General features: G+C 45.8%; 1 long non-coding RNA gene across 1 annotated transcript; it reads right to left on the bottom strand.

The window, feature by feature from the left end:
• Positions 1-12,590: 12,590 nt before the first annotated feature.
• On the bottom strand, positions 12,591-20,486 carry LOC115078023. The gene is made up of 3 exons (XR_003853022.1): positions 20,033-20,486; positions 17,254-17,535; positions 12,591-15,634 (listed from the first exon to the last, which is right to left on the bottom strand). It is a non-coding gene; the product is annotated as an uncharacterized LOC115078023 (long non-coding RNA).

Below are 20,486 nucleotides of genomic sequence, written 5' to 3' on the forward strand. Positions count from 1 at the left end.
GCCATATAAATAAATTCAGTTCCTGGCTCAAAACCTGGTGTACACTGGAAGATGGGGTCGAGTGTGGAGCAGTAAAAAGCTTTATGGTAAGGATGGCCTACATTTGTGAGTAGCAGGAAAGAGGATGCTAAGTGAAAAATTCAGATCATATATTGCCAGGCATTTAAACTAAAGAATGGGGGTGGCAGGAGACTGCCAATTAAAGGGACATGTCACCCCCAAGCAATAAAAGCCATAAAAGAATAGGGAGGAGAAAATAACAAAATCAAACAGCTCAAAAAAGCAGAACAGGTATCTAAGAAGCAAAACAAATGCCCATAGTTTGGTCAATAAAATCCCAGAGTTGCAGGCCCTAAAGGTGGAGGCGGACTTGGACACTGTTGCTGTTACGGAGACGTGATTCAAGGAGACACACGATTGAGATGTGGCCATCCCGGGCTATAACTTGTTAAGGAAGGACCAAGGTCAGAAAAGGGGGAGGAGTAGCTCTTTGTGTCAAAAACAATATCCAAGCAACTGAACTGCAAGGAATGTGGGGTAGAGAAGAAGCATTGTGGTGCATTCATTTTTACTGGCGTGGTGTACAGGCCTCCGACTCAAACAGAAGAACTAGACAGGGATCTGGTCGAAGACATCCAAAAGGTGGGAAAGAAAGGGAGATTTTAACCTGCCAGATGAAGACTGGAGAATCCCTTCTGCAGAATCTACCAGAAGTAGAGAGATAGTGGATGCCCTGCAAGGCGCTCTGTTCAAACAAAATGGTAATGGATCTCACGAGGGAGGGAGCTATACTTGATTTAGTGCTCACTAATGGGGATAATGTCTCTAATGTCCGGGTGGGTGCCCACCTCAGCACCAGCGATCATCAAACGTATGGTTTCATATCACAAATAGGATACGGAGAAGAAGCACGAAGACACGAGTTTTGAATTTCAAAAATACAGACTTTGTCGAAATGGGGAGGTGGAACAACAGTGGGCCAAACCAAAAGGAGCAATTACAAAGGCAACAAATCTATATGTTAGAAAAGTAAACAAAAGCAAGAGGAATAAGAAACCGATCTGGTTCTCAAAGGAGGTGGCTGACATAATAAAAGCAAAAAAAGCAGCATTCAAGAATTATAAAGGATCCCAAAAAGAAGAACACAGGGACGAATATCTGGTAAAACTTTGGAAGACAAAGAAAGTAATCAAGAAAGCAAAAATTCTGGCAGAAGAAAGGACTGCCAAAGAGATAAAGCGAGGTGACAAAACATTCTTCAGACACATCAGAGAAAGGAGAAAGGTCTGAAGTGGTATAGTGAAAATGAGAGGTGAAACGGATCAATGTATGGAGGGAGACGAAGAAATGGCAGAAATATTAAACAAATACTTGCGTTCGGTGTTCACTAAAGAAGACCCTGGAGAAGAAACGTCCCCATTTACAGAAGAGAATGTATGGGAAGAGCTAGGAAAACTGAAAGTGGATATTGAAGGAGCTCAGAGATGTGCTGGTGGGTCTGCTGAAGGACTTGTGCAATTGATCCCTGGAAACGGGACTGGTGCCCAGTGATTGGAGAAGAGCGGTGGTGGTCCCGCTTCACAAGAGTGGGAGCAGAGAGGAGGCTGGAAACTACAGGTCGGTTAGCCTCAACTCAGTGGTGGGAAAATGAATGGAGACTCTGCTGAAGGAAAGGATAGTGAACTATCTACAATCCACTGAGTTGCTCGACCCAAGGCAGCATGGATTCACCAGGGGAAGGTCCTGTTGGACAAATCTGATTGATTTATTTTTGATTGGGTGACTAAAGAATTGGATCGAGAAAGAGCGCTCGATGTGATCTACTTGGATTTCAGCAAAGCTTCTGATATGGTTCTGCATAGGAGACTTATGAATAAAATGAGAAGCTTGGGAGTGTGCGCCAAGGTGTTGGAGTGAATTACAAACTGGTTGACGGATAGAAGACAGAGTGTGATGGTAAATGGAACCTACTCTGAAGAAAGAACGGTGTTAAGCAGAGTGTCACAAGGATCAGTGTTGGGACCGGTTCTTTTCAATATCTTTGTGAGCGACATTGCAGAAGGGATAGAAGGTAAAGTTTGTCTATTTGCAGATGATACTAAGATCTGCAACAGAGTGGACACACTAGAAGGAGTAGAGAGAATGAGACGTGATTTAAGGAAGCTTGAACGATGGTCGAAGATATGGCAGCTGGGATTCAATGCCAAGAAGTGCAGAGCCATGCATCTGCGGTGTGGTAATCCAAAAGAGCTGTATGTGATGGGGGTGAAAGACTGATGTGCACGGAGCAAGAGAGGGACCTTGGGGTGATAGTGTCTAGCGATCTGAAGATGGCGAAGCAATGTGACAAGATGATAGCTAAAGCCAGAAGAATGCTGGGCTGCATAGAGAGAGGAATACCCAGCAAGAAAAAGGAGGTGATAATCCCCTTGTACAGGGCCTTGGTGAGGCCTCACCTGGAGTACTGCGTTCAGTTCTGGAGACCGTATCTCAAGCGGGAGAGAGACAGGATGGAGGCAGTCCAGAGAAGGGCAAAAAAAATGGTGGTGGTGGTGGGGGGGGGGGGCGGGGGTCTCCATCAAATAACTTACGAGGAGAGGCTGAAGGACCTAAATATGTACACCCTGGAGGAGAGGAGGTGCAGGGGAGATAGGATACAGACCTTCAGTTACCTGAAAGGTTTTAATGATGCAAAAATCAACAAACCTTCAACACATATGGAAATTACAAACAGATAAGTGCACACTATGTTGTGAAATTTATATTTATTGGTCATATATAAAAGTGAATACACACTAAGAATGACTGATGATTATAAGCATTAGCACATGGGGTGGTCATTCAATAGTCCCCCAGTCTCCATAAGGGTATATAAAGCAGTTTTCCATGTGCTGGTACCTGTGCTAAAATCATGATGGTCATTCAAAAAAAAATTTCATCGATTACTCAATAGCAGAGATGTCTTTCAGTCTAGATCAGCTTCTGCAAAGCAATTAGTGTGGATATGCAGAGCACTCATATAACTAAAAGAAGAGCTAGGGAAGCACTGAAAGCTTCACCAGTCTTTTCCAATTTTTAAAACAAAGACGGAGATGGCAGACTATACATGAATCTGACACACTGGGCCAGTTCCCTCTATATGCCCAGCACTGTTGATGCTGTCATCCCCTCCTTTTTTCAACAGGTCAGACCACAGTGAGCAGAAGATCTAAGGCACAGACCCACAGTTTCCTACAGCAGGAATTAGAAAATCAGAAAGCACAATGACAAACATTTTCAGCTTTTATATTACGCTATAAAAATATGTAGGATAGCGGTTTATTAATTTTTTTTAAAAATAAGATAGCCCCGGCCACTTTCTTTTAAACTCATGGAATGCCCAATAGTAACTTAAAGCTGTTTCTTGAATTCTCTTGACAGAGGAATGCAAATGCCAAATGTTCTTTGAAAGAAAATGGGAAGGGTAATTAACTGCATTTATAGAAAACTGTTAAATGGTTTGATGTACCTGTCACAGCAAGGGTGGTGCCTTTTGCTGGAAGCCAGTGCTGTATTATTTTCTAGACTACACTGACACCAAATGAACTTTACTGGAAAAGAGAGATATTAGAATTAATTATAATTAACTTTTATTTTCAGCCTATGAAGCACAAATTTATATTTGAACTCATAGAAACATAGAAACATAGAAATGATGGCAGAAGAAGACCAAACGGCCCATCCAGTCTGCCCAGCAAGCTTCACACACTTTCTCTCATACTTATCTGTTTCTCTTAGCTCTTGGTTCTATTTCCCTTCCACCCCCACCATTAATGTAGAGAGCAGTGATGGAGCTGCATCCAAGTGAAATATCAAGCTTGATTAGTTAGGGGTAGTAGGGGTAGTAACCGCCGCAATAAGCAAGCTATACCCATGCTTATTTGTTTTACCCAGACTATGTTATACAGCCCTTATTGGTTGTTTTTCTTCTCCCCTGCCGTTGAAGCAGGGAGCTATGCTGGATATGCATCGAAAGTGAAGTATCAGGCACATTTGGTTTGGGGTAGTAACCGCCGTAACAAGCCAGCTACTCCTCGCTTTGTGAGGGGAGTAGCTTGGGTGGCCAATACCTGCCTAGAGCCAATGAGAGAAAGGGGATTGAATACTAATGATCTTTTTTAATTGAGTATAAAAAGTAATTATGGTTTTGTTAAAAGAGACAGAGGGAGAAAAAGAGGGATGCAGCCATTAGGTGAGAGGTTTATCTGCTGCTGCTCCCAGCACTCAAAAAGAGTTACATCCAGTGCTCAGTGAATGCTCTCCTTATCTCACCCAGCCTAGGGATAAGACAGGCTGGAAGGACTCAAAAATGAAGACGATGAAGAGGTGTTGGGTACACAGTGTGTGCCACACAAAGTGGTTCCCAGCTCTCTATGTCAAGCATGCTGTCCTTTAACTACCATAGTCCAGGGCCAATGCTGTAGATAAGAGGAAGCATGCATGATTTAAGAAACCCTCACTGGACCCCAAAGATCCCTCCAACTTCCGCCCAATCTCCAACCTCCCCTTCATTGCCAAACTATTGGAAAGAGTTGTCAACTCACAACTCATGGCTTATCTGGAAAACCATCTGATCCTCCACCCTTCACAATTTGGATTCCAGAAACACTTTAACACAGAATCCTTACTTCTCTCCCTTTCTGACCATCTCCTCCGAGGCATGGGTCAAGGCCACAGCTACCTCCTTGCCCTCCTCGACATCTCTTCAGCCTTCGACACCATTAGCCATCATCATCTTCTAGCCCGTCTGGAAAACATCGGCATCTCAGGTCTTGCTCTTGCCTGGTTTAAATCCTTCCTCTCTAACAGAAAGTTCTCCGTTAAAATCGGGAACGCCACATCCACACCACAACCCCTCCAGCAGGGAGTCCCCCAAGGCTCCTCACTTTCTCCCACCCTCTTCAACATTTATATCACTCCTCTATGCCACCTCCTCTCTAACCTTAAACTCAAGTTCTACCTGTATGCTGATGACGTTCAGATCATCATCCCTATACAGAACTCTCTTGATGACGCCCTTGAACACTGGGAGAAATGCCTCACAGCCATTAACTCCCTCCTCATTAATCTCCATCTTGCCATTAATACGAACAAAACGGAGCTGCTACTCATCTCCCCCCATTCATCCGCCTCCTCTCCTCTGCCTTATACCACTAAACCCAACCTCCCCTCTACACAACCCTTTGTTAGAGACCTTGGAGTCATCCTTGACCATCAATTAAGCATGAAGAACTACGTAAATTCTATACTCAAAGCCTGCTTTTTCAAACTTAATGTGCTCAAAAAACTGAGACCTCTTCTACACACCCACGATTTCCATACAGTCATCCAAGCCACCATTACTACCAAATTGGACTACCGCAATGCCTTACTCATTGGACTCCCCTACTCTACCATTAAACCCCTACAAATACTACAACATGCTGCAGCAAGACTCATCGCAAACTCCCGCAAATATGATCACATCACACCCATCCTCAGAGACTTACACTGGCTCCCCATTACATCACGCATTATCTACAAAACACTCACCATAATCCACAAAGCAATCCACACGCACAATTCCAACTGGTTAGACCTCCCTTTTACAACTCCTAACTCCAGTCGACCCACCAGAACGGCAAAAGCTGGCACCCTACTTGTGCCCTCCTTGAAATCAGCCCATCTCTCCTCCACACGCGACCGTGCTCTCTCGATTGCAGGTCCCACCCACTGGAACACACTACCACCTGACATACGCCTTGAACCCTGCATGAACAACTTCAAAAAGAAATTGAAAACATGGTTGTTCAACCAAGTTTACCCAGAATAAAAAAGTCATCAACCCGTGCCAATGTAGACCACAATTCGTCTACTCCCTTTTCCTCATATTGAGGAACTATGTTTTTGTTATATTCCATCTCCTCACCGCGAGGATCCTTGTTTTGTTTACCCTGTCTTTTCTTAGCTGCCTATCGTTACCCCCCTCCCAGTTTGAACTTCCCTGTTAAAATGTAATTTTCCAAACTTAACTTGTTGATTGTAAACCGGCATGATGTCCACAACGAATGCCGGTATATAAAATGTTCTAAATAAATAAATAAATAAATAAATATATTCTCAGAATAGAGCTCCTACAAGTTAAAAAGCTACTGCTGGTGTTTCTTGTTGCTGTGAGCTGCAGAGAACAGAGCCCAGGTGATGGCCTGTGTCTGAGCATCAGTCAGTGCTAATATTTTCATGGTACACTGGTTAGGAAACATTGGCCTAGCCCCAAAGTTATGAGGAATAGCTACAGAGACGAGACAACCCAACAGAGAATTAAAAGACCAAGATTCACTGCAGGCAATCTGCAATAATTGGCATAGGAGAAAGATGTAAATCTAATACCCAATAACAAACAGGGCTGGTGTGCATTTTGTACTTGCTTCGAAAGGGGGCTCGGCTAACATTAGGTCTTTAACTTCACCTATAAATATTTGCTAATAGACATTGCATGATTCACCCGGGGCAAAAAAAACCTTCTCTCTCTGGTTGTTTCCATCAGAATTCGCTCATCTCAATTTCATAATGATCGCATCTTACAAAGGTTATTTAGAAAAAGTAATGACATCCTTTGCTGAAATGACATATTAAAAATACAAGTAACAAAAAAAAAAAATGCCATTCTGTATTTCCCCCTCTGGTTCTGAAATGAACAGTGGTGATCACCGTTAACAGAATCAATAAGATGACAGTGGTAAGGATCGCTTTCCCCATGCAGTAAGGCATCTCCGAGGTGATTTCCCCTGATAAAGGAAAATAAAACCAGAATAACTCTCTTTATTCCAGAGATTTTAGAGTATGTTGTGGAAATATGTCTAGGTGTGCTTTTGCCTCGTGCAGTAACTAATGGAGGTGAGCAGGTTTGGCAAAGCCGAGGTATTACTGTGGCCTGGAATGATTTCCCTGAGTCCTGTACACGGGGAGGCTCAGGTAAGAGGGACCAGCTGTCCAGGAACGATGATGGCACCGTCTTGTGATCCAGGAGATAAGAGAGGAGAACGTGCAGATTTCAGTCTGAGCCTAAACGTGGCTCGATTGGGATCTGGTACCCTGAGCCTTCATTCACAACTTCCTGGACTTCTACCCCCGCTATTTCATTTCTCCTTCCCAACTCACGTAACCCGGTCATTGTAGCGGCAGTCCTCAGCCAGGGGCCATGCAATCATGGGACCTGAATCCAGCCACTAGGTGTCGCCATTGCACGATGACTGAGGCTCCTTCATTCCAGGGGCAGTGAAGGCTGCCTCTGCAGCATCCCCAACCCTGGCCACCCTAGGAACGGAAGAGCTGACCAAAGAATCGAAGTGCATGGCCGGCCCTGTAAGGGAGAGTTTTTAATAACTGCATGTGTAAGAGCTCTTTGCAGGGTAAACACATTCTTTAACAGAAAGACTGATGCATCCCTGCACTGCACCTCTGGGTGTGTAGGAAGTGGTTTCTCCCAGGAGAAGGTATTCAGAGACCCTCCACAGGAAAAAGTAGTCAGTTGGTAAGTTGAGAATTGGGTAGTTGTCAGAAACTGAATCTGGGTCTGGATCTTAATTCTGGTCCTTTTTCCTACTAGGAGCAGAGAACAGAGATGATGAGAGCAGTTCAGCCCTGTGTCAGCATGTCTGAGGATTTCTGTCCCCTATATCCAGATCTTATGTTTGCATGTGCTATGTTGCCCCCTAGTGGATGTATTGGAAAACTGTATTTTCACGTTCATGGTTTATATGTCTCAACACAGACTGACCTTTGTTAATTTGTTTTGATTGGTTACATTTAGGGAAATTTCAGTTATACATAGCAGACCGGATGGGTTAGTTGGTCTTTATCTGCTGCCATCTTCTCTGTTCCCATGCCCTAAGTGCAGCCTGGGCCATGGAAGCTTCTAGGAGTCTGCTGGCTGATTCACTTTTAAGTTGGTCTGGCAGATGGTGCAGTGGTAATGCAAAAACAGGAGGACCGAAGGTACCACCGCAAAGCCACCCCCGATATCTCTGGTACCAAATAAATTCTAGTTTAGAAAACAGACTCCTTAAAAAAAAACAAAAAAAAAACAAACAGGGGTTTTTTTTGTCATAGATGTCATAGGGGCTAAAGCTTGTGAAGACCTTCCTGGGAATATTTAATCACCAAGTCCCAACCAAAACAAACTGCACTTCTTATCTTTCCTTTTCTCTTTTCGTTTGCAAATAAAAATATAAATGTTCAAAAGCTGAGTTCCCCCATCCTTGGAGAACAGGAACTGTGTTTTGAGAAGAAGTCTCTGCGTCGGGAAGAGAGGCAGCATCCCGTCTGCGTCCCAAAGGTCTGCGTCAGATGGCAGCTCTCAAGAAATGGCTTTCCGAGAAGAGAAGAAATGCATTTTGCTCTCATCCAGGACCCAATGATTATGAATTCTGGGAAGGCCTTCCCATACCTGTAGCCAGGCTCTGGTTTATCCCTTCCAGCTAATGAGGGTTGGGGGTCCTCCCCCTGCTTCCCCTTTACAGGATGGGTCAGGAGTATAAATTCCCCCCCCCCCCACACCTGAGCAGGTGCAAAGCGTCTGCCTTCTCTCTCAGAGGGAGGGTCCTCCCCCTGCCTTCTCTCGCAGAGGGAGAGGGAGGCTCACCGACCGAGGAGCTGGTGAGCCTCCAGGTCTGCCAAGGAAGGATTCCAAAAAGGTCTTTTGGAGGAGTTTTGGAGAGTTTGAGGAGTAAGGAGCTTTGCTATTGGGATCTTTGTGACCCGTTCCTGATAGAAGGGCCAAACCCTGTTCATGGAGCACCGGGTTCCTGACTTTTCACCTTTGCACCCAATTAACAGCAAAGGATGAGAATTTGGGGGTGGGGGGTGGAGTTTTATGAAGAAGCTTGTTGGAGTCATCTTTCCGAAGCAAAGGAGATTTTTCAGTTCTGTGCTTCTTTTATGCAGGTTGTGGAGGAGAATTGGGATTTTGGATGTGCAACACTGGTTCGGTTAAAGGAAGAAGCGTGATCAGAGCTTGCACCATGGATAAAGAAACCACTGCTTTTGTAATCATGACATTTGCTCTGCTGTTTATGAGTTCAGTGATCTTGGTGTGCATCTTGGGTTTGTTTTTTTTTAACTTAATCTTTTCACCTGAACATCACATTTCGACTTTGGTGCTTTATTCGAGAGCGCCTTCTCCTCCCAAGAAGACTCTTCTATTGCGAGAGCGAGCTGGGGGTGTGAATCCATGAACAAGACTGTGTTACCCCCGCCTGCCCCGCCGGATGAACCCCGACATTCCCAGAGGCCGGTGTGAATCATCTTTGAGAAGAGCAGAGGTCCGAGATGTTGAGGAACTGCCCTGGGACCTATGTATCTCCCCCTACCCTTACTTGATGCACCCCATGAAAGAGAGGATTATATATCTTAGCCTTGCAACATTTTTTGAGTCTTTTTTTTTTTTCAAGAGGAATCTCCTCTTTATTCTACAGTTCATTTGATACCAGAGTTATCGGGGATGGGATGGTAGCTTCAAACCCTCTTGGTTAAGAGCACTACAATACACTGAATGTTACAATATGTTCCAGTTGAGGCCGAGTTTTCGGATCAGTACAAATATTTCCAAATGAAGAGCTTTCAGCCCCCTGTCCTACTTCATCTACAGTCAAACACCCTCAAAACATCCCAGATCATTACTGACTGTCTAGCTTCCCTGTTCTTCAAGCTTACACAATGTATTTCTGTTTTACAACAAGCAGTACCATTAAAATAACATTTAGGTAATTTGTTTGCACAACAGTGTTCCTGGCCTGAACAACATCAGCTTTATCCACTTCCTTCATTTGCTGAGGGGAAATAAATCATCTTTTCTGTTCAGGATGCCTGATTGTTGACTGCCGCCATCTTGCTTCCTTCTCCTGGGACCTTACTTTTAGAATATCTATTTAAATGTTCTTCCAGGTGGAGCAGATGATACTTACATCCTGCCTCTCTGGCTTTCCTCTGGTAAATCACCCTCCCTCCAGAATCCTCTGGAAGAAACCTGCAGGCTGGCCAACCGCAGCCTGAAATGGACCACAGCTGTCCATTCTCCAAGGGGTGCGATTGGAATAATCCAATCCTGTATTTAGCCAGCAAAAGACTGAAGTTTGGGGAGGAGAGAGTCCAGGCAGAGGGGGAAGGGATTTGGGTATCTCCAGTCTCTGTGAAGGGATGAGGCTGGGACTGTTCACAGACACCTCACACCCCAAACCAAAAGATAAGAAGATGTATCCCCTCCCAACGGAATCATGAACTTTTAACTATGAATGTGAAGGACAATCCTAGAAATAAGACAACACATGTGACCTATGTAGGATCTCTGAGTACGGAGCAAATAAACTTAGTGCAAAATGTACAAACAACACAGAAGATCAGGGGTTAGTCATCTATAGGGCTGGTGATATGCACCTCCACCAGCACTACAGTTACCACTACAGTTACCACAATGCCAGGAATGGCCTCCCTTCATGATCTGGGTCACTTGACATATCTTAGTGGGGTTTCAGAAGAGGTTTGGGCAAGTTCCTGGAGGAAAGGTTCACAAACAATACCCTTACCCGAGCGTCCCGCTTGGTTATCTGGAACTGGTACAGAGAAATCTCAAAGCGAGGGTGAGCGCACCCATTGAAGAATTTTTTTTTGTCCCCGAATCCTCTCCATCGGAGAAATCACAGCAGGGACTTAGCTTGAGGACTGAGTATGACCTCCCCCCCCCTTAGTAAGAACGGGAGGAGGGGCACTGAAAGTGACGCCAAGTACTTTTTTTTTTTAAAATCAAATAGTTTTATCTTTTCCTGGAATATGAGTGAAAACATTTTTGTAATTAAGTGTGGAGGAGCTTCGGCTGTAGAGACTCATCCTGGGAAGATTCCTGTCAGGTGTCAGAGAAGACGGTTCCTCCATCAGCTTCGCGGATTCTTTAACACTGCGTTTTTGGTTTTTTTTTTAATTAAAATTGTCATTGAGCTTTTCCAGGTGGGAGCTACAAAACTGAGACTCCACAATACCAGTTGGCAAGATCATTGCCGCATAGACTGGAATACTCATTTACACGGATAATCCACTGCCAGACTAGTAAGCTCTGCTACAACTGCAACACTTTCTATCTGTCAAAACGTCTACTCCCTCGCCTTTTGTCGGTCTCACCTCCGTTTAATGATTTTAATAATGAAGCAGAGAAACTGCTGCCATTTAACTAGCTGGTAGGGGCTTACTTTCACCCTGGGGTACAAAGGATCCTGGAGAACACACAATTCCTTAGAAACTCTGATACTTTTTACGGGACTAACATGAAGATGATACAAACTAGTTAAACATTGTTATAAAATATCTCTCCATTTTACTAAAATCTTTGCTGCCATATACGTAGCAAGGTAGCAGTGGCAGCAGAAAAGGACCAAATGCTCCATCCAGTCTGCCCAGCAAGCTTCTTATGGTGGTATCTGCCACACTGTGCAGGTTCCCCCGATGTTTCTCTTAAGGGTACCAACTGTCGCTCCGTGCAGTTATCTCCAAGCCTTATGATAACCCATAAAAAATTACTGCTGGCAACATTTTTACTGGATGAGGAGCCTTCTTGAAAATTCAGACAGCGCTGCTTGATGTGCTTTGCTCATGGACTTGGCCATAGAAGCCGTCCTGTGCTTTTTCTCTTATGTCTGCGTATCAGTACCCCAGACTGTGAACGTGATGGTTGTCATCTGAATCAATTTCCTCTCTCCCCCCCCCCCCCCTTTTTGTTTTCAATAGCAATGGGTATTTTTTTTGGAGTGAGGTGCAGTGATTTAATAAAAATAAAAGTTTCTTCCTTTTCCGGCTTTGCTGTTCGCAATTATCGCCTCTTTTTATTCTGCTCCCTAGGTTCCTCTCCCTGTGCATCCCCCACCGGCCTTGTTGCACTGTTTGGCAACCCTGAGGTTAACCTATATGACCGCCCACAAATCTCGAATTTCTCCTACAGAGTTCCCATCGGAATATCAGCACAGCTGGGTGAACAGCAAAGTCAAAAAAGGGAGAAACTCGTCTTTTCTAATCATTGCACCTCACGCCAAAAATATCCACTGCTGTTGAAAACAAGCTATATGGCAGATATACTTTACTACAGTGTTTCAACACTGCTGCTGTGCATGACCAGTGCTATAGAAATAAGTGGCAGGAGGGCACAGACAGAGAACTGACAGTCCGGCAGGCAGTATTCCTACCACAGACCTTGTGAGGAGAAACTTCAGGGCAAAATGATGTAACCCCTGGAGGAGAGTGAGGTGAGGGCAGGATACATAAGGCCACTTTAACACTTGAAGACGAACCTTTATGGATGGGATCCCTTTTATTTTTTTCCTTATTGACTGCCACCCTCTTCTCTCCATGCTGACCCCCAGTACCTCCCCACCGTTAATCTGATGCTGCCAGCCCACTTTCCTCCCAGGGCCGACTCTTTCATTAGGCAAACCGGGCAGTTGCATAGAGCGTCCAAACTTGGGGGGGGGGGGGGGGGGGCGCAAATTCCCAGAATCTTCTGGCTGAGGCCTACCCGCTTTCTATTTAAATATCTTTATTGCTATAACAATATGACACAATAGACATAAAAAAACCCAACAATCCCAGACTGCAATAACGTATGTAAATAAATCTTGGATTGTAACATCAAATACAGTCCTTAAGCAATGCAAGGACCACAAGAGTCAATAGATTTTAATGAACCAATTTCCCTGTCTCTTCTAAATTTTCTTACCCTCCCCACCCACCCCCTTTTAAAAAGAGGCCTACCCCACTTTAAAGGAAGGCCCAGGTACTTCAGTGTCTGCCTCACTCCTCACCATCGGTGGCAGCTATTACACACTCCCACTGTCTCTCTCCTGTCGGAGCTGCCACGGACGTGCTCCCATCCACCGCCAGCTCGGTCTCTCGCTGCAGTCCTCCTCACTAGCTGATTCCTCTGCCCTTTCCTCTTGTCTCAGCTGGTAGGTAAATCAGTGAAGGTGTTGGGGGGGGCGGAGGGGAGCGGTGTGCATACGCCAAGGTTGAAGGTTCGCCTACAGCATCGGATACCCTTCCATTGGCCGTTTTCCTCGTCTGTGCGGGAACAATGGCAAGCATACCTCTACCTTCTTCCAACCCAAGCAAGCCCATGCATTGTCCTTCTTCTAACTTGTTGTCACCTCAGCAACAGAGGCATAGACTGCCTCCATTACCAGATACGTTGTGAAGTAATACAAAACTCTGCAATAAAAGTCACTGAGAACCTATATAGAAAACCAGTCTAACCAAAGCAGCACTAACTCCCAGAACTCAAACAACTACAACCCTACATGAAAAGGCAAAACTATAAATATTCCACCTGGCCCTAGAACACCAATATACTTCTTGCTGGGGAACGAAAACAAGCCAAACAGCTACAGATTCCTATACAGAAACTTAAGCCAGCAAAATGCCTCACCTTGGAAGGGAGAGGGGAACAAAAGGAGGGAAGGGTGATATGAGGGAGCGGAGTAGCTCTTCTTTGCTGTGCTCTATCTGCTTCAGGCTCACCCCCCTCCCCTTCTGTTCCCTGCATGCTGCCTGGGAGGGCTGGGGGTTGGCGCAGGAAGCAGAGGGGCTGTTCTTAGCTGCCTGAGGTTCAGGGCACAGGCCAACAGAGTCTTCCAGACAGAGCCCTGTGTGTTCATGCAACTGATGCCATGCTATGCAGGCCCCGGAGGCAGCTGCCCCTTTTGCACATCAGTAAAAGTCGCCCTGAGGATACGATAAAGATATTCAGATACTTCAACTATAAATAATGCAAAAAAGATGAGTATTTTTCAGAGGAAAGAAGGGCTGGAGAAGGTGTGGGATCAGATGGGGGTAGATTCAGGAGTAACAAGATAAACTGGCTAAGGATACATCCAAGCTGCCAGTCACGCTGGCCGATGCGATGATAAGCAAAAGCGCACGTCAGAGGCTCTTGGGTTTTTTTTTTTTATATATCGCGCGCGCTCAGCCACCACTCCTGAGTGGCTCGGGAGGAATCGTGCGTCCCTAGTGCTCCGATGCTTCGGGCGCTCGGGAGACGCGGCTGCGCGCTTGCATATTACTACAGGCGCTCGATGCCAGCGTCCCTTTTATCCCTGCATCAGGTCGATTTCTGGACGCCCAATACGCACGCACAATAGCAAGGGGCGAAATCGGCCTGGAGCGCATCTATTGTGCGCGTGTATTATGTGTCCAGAATTCTTTTTTTTCCATCAAGCCGTTACATTATATCTTTACTCTTAAACACCGCAAGCAGTAGGAACCCCACAGGACACTTTTTAAAATTCCTCCTAAACCCTTCACTCGCGGATTGACTTAACGCCAGTTCCGGGTTGGAGTTAAATCTGCTGCGTTAAAGGGTGCGCATCGAGTGCACGGCAATTTTTTGCAACAGGGATAATAGCTAATAGCCTCATCTATATGGCATTTGCATGTGATGAACGCTATTAGCTCCGCGTTTATTTGGGCGCATGTTCCGGACGCGCTAATCCCCCTTATTGCATCGGCTGTTAGCCTAGCGCATCCAAAACGCGCGCCCAACTGCGGGTTAACCTGTGCGCTAGGCCGAGCGCACTTTATTGCATTGGCCTGAAAGAGTGGGATCCACCTGCAAGATTTCTACTCCTTTTTCTAGGGCAGTCTTTGCCTTCCTTCTTGCTATTTCACTCTCTGGAGTAGAAGAGCATCCTCCAGCAACCATCTTTCCCAGTCTAATCACAAATCTCTGTAATAATCAAAACAGTCCAACCGTACTAATGTGGTGATCACCTGGACCCCAGGTTCCCCCGTGTGGCCTGCCAGGCAGACCAGAATACGTGAGTGCTTACGTTTCCTCTAGGCCTTCTAGTTATTTCTATACTTGCAGCCTGCTAGACAAACCCAGCTGCTAGGTTGATGCTATCATCATGTCGTTATCTAACGAGCTACCATTCGTTATGAGTCTCCCAGGTCCCCTACTTAGCCTGCCAGACAGACCTGGCTGGGGTGAGCTCCAGTATTTCCACTCTAGCCAGGTCTGTCTGGCAGGCCACATTCACCTGCATAGTAGAAGATTGGGAATTTAATGGCACATCGGGTAGATGTGCCATTAAATTCCCACCTGCAACCCAACATCAACCCCATCTTGTCTTTTACTGGGCCTCTCAACTATTTGCCCACTGCTGCCTTCCATATCCGACCCAAGCATGCCCAAAATCTGAATAGGTGGAGGATGCTTGAAAGAGCCTCCCATGGGAGGTTATTGATGGAGAACATGGTCTAAGAATTCAGGAAAGCCTGGGACAGGTACAGAGGCTCCTTGGCAGTGGGGAAGCGAGGGTTAAAGCCAGAGTTCAGGTAGGCTTGGCGGCAGTGTGCTCGGAAGGGGAAACGGGCCACGGTCTCTGCGGTCTCATAATCCATGTTTCTGCAAATATAAAAGTCCATTAATAAGCGTTCTGCGCGGGCTGGCTGGGAAGTATTTCCATAATTCACCCTCTGGTTCCGATATGAGCAAAGATGATGCCTGCCGACTGAATCACTAGAAGGATGGCAGTAAGGAAGGCTTTCATGATGCAGTAAGAGATGCATAGGAACCCTTCACCTGAAAAACAAAAGTTAAAAACAAAGAACCCATTTTTATTCCAGAGATATTTGATTGTGCCTTTTACCCTCAGTTTTCTCGCCCTGCAATCTCTACTGCTGCGCCCTTCCTAGATGGCATGGCTTGTTGACCCAGGAAACCCGTGCCACCTCCGAGGTGAACATAAGAAATGCCATACTGGGACAAGCCAAGGGTCCATCAAGCCCAGTATCCTGTTTCCAACAATGGCCGATCCAAGTCACAAGTACCTGGCAGGATCCCAAACATTAGATAGATCACAAGCTACTGTTGTTTATTAATTACTCTCATAGCAGTTTATGGATTTATCCTCTAGGAACTTATCCAAACCTTTTTTAAACCCAGTTACACTAACTGCCATAACCACACCCTCTGGCAATGAATTCCAGAGCTTAACTGTGCGATGAGTGAAAAAGAATTTTCTTCGACTTGTTTTAAATGAGCTACTTGTTAACTTCATGGAGTGCCCCCTGGTCCTTCTATTATCTGAGAGAGTAAATAACCAATTTACGTTAACCTGTTCAAGTCCTTTAATGATTTGTAGATCTCTGTCATCCCCCCCCCCCGCCTCAATCGTCTCTTCTCCAAACTGAACAGCCCTAACTTCTTTAGCCTTTCCTCATAGGGCAGCCGTTCCATGCCCCTTATTTTGGTTGCCCTTCTCTGCACTTTCTCCAGTGCAGCTTCATCCTTTTTGAGATGCAGTAACCAGAACTGGACACAGTATTCAAGGTACAGTCTCACCATGGAGCAATACAGAAGCATTATGACATCCTGTTTTATTTTCCATTCCCTTCCTAATAATTCCTAATATTGTTTGCTTTTTTGACTGCTGCAGCACACTGAGCCGATGATTTTAAAGTATTATCCACTATGATGCCCAGATCTCTTTCCTGGGTGGCAGCTCCTAATATGGAACCTAACATCGTGTAACTACAGCAAGGGTTATTTTCCCTAAATGCATCACTTTGCACTTGTCCATGTTAAATTTCATCTGCCATTTGGAAGCCCAATCTTCCAGTCTTGCAAGGTCCTCCTGTAATGTATCACAATACACTTGAGATTTAATTACTCTGCATAATTTTGTGTCATCCATAAATTTAAGCACCTCACTCACCCTACCCCTTTCCAGATCATTAATAAATATATTAAAAAGCTCTGGTCCAAGTACAGATCCCTGAGAGAGAGGGAAGGAGCCTGTTTAAGGGTAAGAGTGTGAATGAGACAAGGAACCTAAGTGTGTGTAAGAGAGGAAGCCTATCTGAGTGAATGGTTTGGGTGCCCACAGCAGGCGTTAATTTCTGAGCAGTCCAAAAAAATGTACAGAAAAGCGCGACCCCTCATTTATTCAGTCTCAGGCCCTGGAGAGGTGCTGGGGGCGCGTTAGGAGAGTGGACACTCAACGCTGAGCGCCCGTTTTCTGCGCCGATTGTTTGCATCGGCCCCAATGTGCCTTGAATGATTGCGCAGCAGCAGCCAGCCGGGTACGTATTCTCCCTGCTTTACTGGCAGCCTCTGTGGAGTTTTGTGTTTTCGTTTTCCGTCCTCGGTGGCTCTCAGCCGACGGGAAACGCCATTCTCCTGCAAGAGCCCAGACTCACCTGAGGCAGGTGTCAACTCCTTGCAGAGTCTCCAAGAAAAGACGGCTGCAGAGTTGTTACCGATGGGGTTCCTTGCTGTGCATGTGAAGGAGAAACTGCTGTCCCCCGATGCTAGGGAGAACTGGAGAGGGAGCCCCTGCATGGAATTACTGTGCTCCCCATTGCTACAGCTGTAAAACACGGCGTCTCCTCTGCTCTTCACGCTGCAGTACAATGTTGCATTGTATCCTCCGTTCATGCTCTCAGTCCAATTGGCCTCCATATCTGGGGTCACCAGTCGCCCTGTGGAAACACCAAGGAGATAAGAAAAGGAAACTGTCTTTATCTCTTGAAAGCCGCGTCGATCTTGTTTGGATTTGCAGGTAATCAAGGACAAATAACGAAAAACTCCCTGGTGTGTGTAACCCCACAAAAAGGTGACCCTTGCTATTGACAGCAAGGGTACACCAGGGCCAATTTAACATCAGAACGTAAGAAGTGCCAAGCTGGGTCAGACCGAGGGTCCATCGGGCCCAGCATCCTGTTCTCCGACAGTGGCCAGTCCAGGTCACAGGTACCTGGCAAGATCCAAAACTGTCGATCCACTACAGTTAGGAGCCTAAACTCTTTGCAAGTCAGCCTCTGTTCTTCTAATTCGTATTTTGCATGCACGAGTTCATGAACATTTTCTGCTCTTCGTGTTTTGAGCGCACAACGTTTTAGGAGCTCAGCGTCTACATGCACAGATCATGTTGTTTATTTAAAGTTTTTATAGACTGACATTCGTTAAAATAGAGGGAGAAGAAATATATAAAAGGAAGAATAATAAGAAGAGAGGAAAAATAAGACATAAATTACTAGGTGCATAAAAACGTGGAGATCAGAAAATTCTACGCACAGATCATGTTTTATCTTTTGTGTATAAATACCGAGTACAGGACCCCTGCACAGCAAACTCGGGATTCAGCCCCTGAAACTTTACTCCGCCTCTGACCAGGAGTTACATTTCTAGGCTTTCATAGCACTCTGCACAGGTATCATTTACAGAGAAATCAGCAGAAAGCTCGTCAACGCATGGAAGGCTGTGTAACGAGCCTCATTTAACAGGACGTTTAAACTGGGGGGGGAGAGGTGTTGCCCAGAGCAAATGGAAGCAGCTTATTTAATTGCTGCGTCCTTCCCACTAGGGTTGACCGGTGTCTTTAAATTTTGTCAGCATCTCGCCTTGGGCTTTCGGGGTAGGTGTTTAATAAGCATGAATGAATAAAACGCAATAATCTGACACCCCAAATTGACACCCAGGATCAGTCGTTCTATTCTTAACAATTGCTCCACCGCTGTAGCTGTCACTGACGTCAGACTCCCTGGTCTTATAGTTTCCTGGATCACCTCTGGAGCCTTTAAAAAAAAACAAACCCCTGGCATTAATTACGCTGTCCTCCCTCCTGTGCTCAGGCGCAGGGACAGATTTTAATGCTAGATTACAGATTATCAGTAGCAAGTCTGCAATTTCATATTAGCCAATTGGCAGGGATTGTTATTATTATTAATAAGTAAAGATTTTATATACTGCTTATAACAGAAATTTGGGGGTTTTTTTTGGGATGGCTCTCTCCAGATATATATCTGTTCATGCCAGCGCCTCTCTGCTTGGGCCCGATCCGAGGCCCCCCCTTTTCAGCTGGCGCGCAGGCGGTCAGGGCGCGCTGCTACAGTCGGCGGATCCCGCGGTGCAAGGCCGGACACCGTGCGTTAAAGACTTTATTTAAGGCCACCGGGGGGCGACTCGCAGGCTGTGGTCCTTCTGCTGCAGCAAATTTAGCTGAACTTCTGGTAAGAGCCTGCAGCTTTATCCATTCCTATAATTAGCTTTGAAGCTCACGGGGCTTCAGCTAAACTAAGTTTCAGAGTGGCTTACGTTAAAAAAAAAAAAATCCATATATAAACCTTCACAAATACACGGGGAGAATTCCATGCCTCCCAGAAACTGTCCTGACTTCTTACAGACTTGGGATATTCTTTTTAATTAGATTTAAAATAAAAATGAAAGGTTTTTTTTTCAGATATGAATGCAAGTAAATGTGTTTTGTGTTCCACAGTTGGTTGAAGAAAGACCGTTGGCTCACGTGGCCCAATCTTCTTCCCGTTTGACTGATGGTGAAAGCCCCCCCCCCCCCAATCCTGCGTCCGTGGGGGTGGGGGGAATTCCTTTCTGACCCCCAAAATGGGGGGTGACTGGCTTAGGTCCTCGGGGCAGCGGTTTCCCTCGGAGCCCCAGGGCAGCGCAAGTCTCGCGCGCGCTTTGCAGCCGCGCGGGCCTCGAGGCCTCCCTGAGCAGATCGGTTCTGCGTGCTCTCTCTCTCTCTTAGCCAAGACTGGAAAGAAAGCTTTGGCCTGTGCAGCAACCCCCACGTGATAGAATTCACCCTCCCTTGAAATCTGCTTAGAAAATAATTATTGGACTTTTAAGGAACTAACTGAAACCTGGATTTTTAAGCAAGTTTTGTTTTAACATAATCCAGTCCAGATACTGGCTTTTGCTGTTTTGGCAGTATGAGTTTTAGATTGCTTCAGTGTTTTTAAATGTTGGATTACATATTACATGGTTCTCAAAAGCTTGGCCTGTGGGGCATTTCTTTAATTATTATGATAATGTTTTGCTGACTTGGCGTTCCCTTTTGTGTTTTTTAGTTTTGTAAATTGGATGGATCTGTTTCGCAGTCAGTTGGCTGAGACGTATTGGTGGTTTAGATTCTTGTTTACATCCCAAGCTTTTCAAGCCCAAGGGGCACGTACGTACCTTAGCGAAAATGTGTGGCGCACCAACCTCTGCGGCGCAGGCGCAGAGGCCTCGTGTTCAAAAGAAGAGCCAAGCCAAGCACGGAAAGCCCCGCCCTCTCTTCCAAATTATAAAATAAAGGGAGAGCGAGGAGGGCGAGAAGCTCCTGAACCCATCACAACCGATCAGCTCCCTCTATTGTGTAAGTGCAGAAGTCGGTGCGAGGCGGGCAGCCGGCTTGGTTAGTTATCTTGGCCGCTGCAACGTGTCCGCCAGAGCTCCTGCACGGCTGCTGCTCCCCGACACGCGGAGCCGAGTCACATCCGTGCCCCAGCGCAGGCTCTTCCCATCTTACTGAGCCCCTGGGGATAGGAGAGAGGCTGGAAGGACTCAAAAACGGGGAAGATGAGGAGGTGCCGTGTGCAATGCGTGGGCTGCACCGCAAGCGGAGTCCGGCCGTCCATGCCGTGCATGC

Source organism: Rhinatrema bivittatum, chromosome 16, assembly GCF_901001135.1.
Source record: "Rhinatrema bivittatum chromosome 16, aRhiBiv1.1, whole genome shotgun sequence".
In the NCBI taxonomy this organism is placed as follows: domain Eukaryota; kingdom Metazoa; phylum Chordata; class Amphibia; order Gymnophiona; family Rhinatrematidae; genus Rhinatrema; species Rhinatrema bivittatum.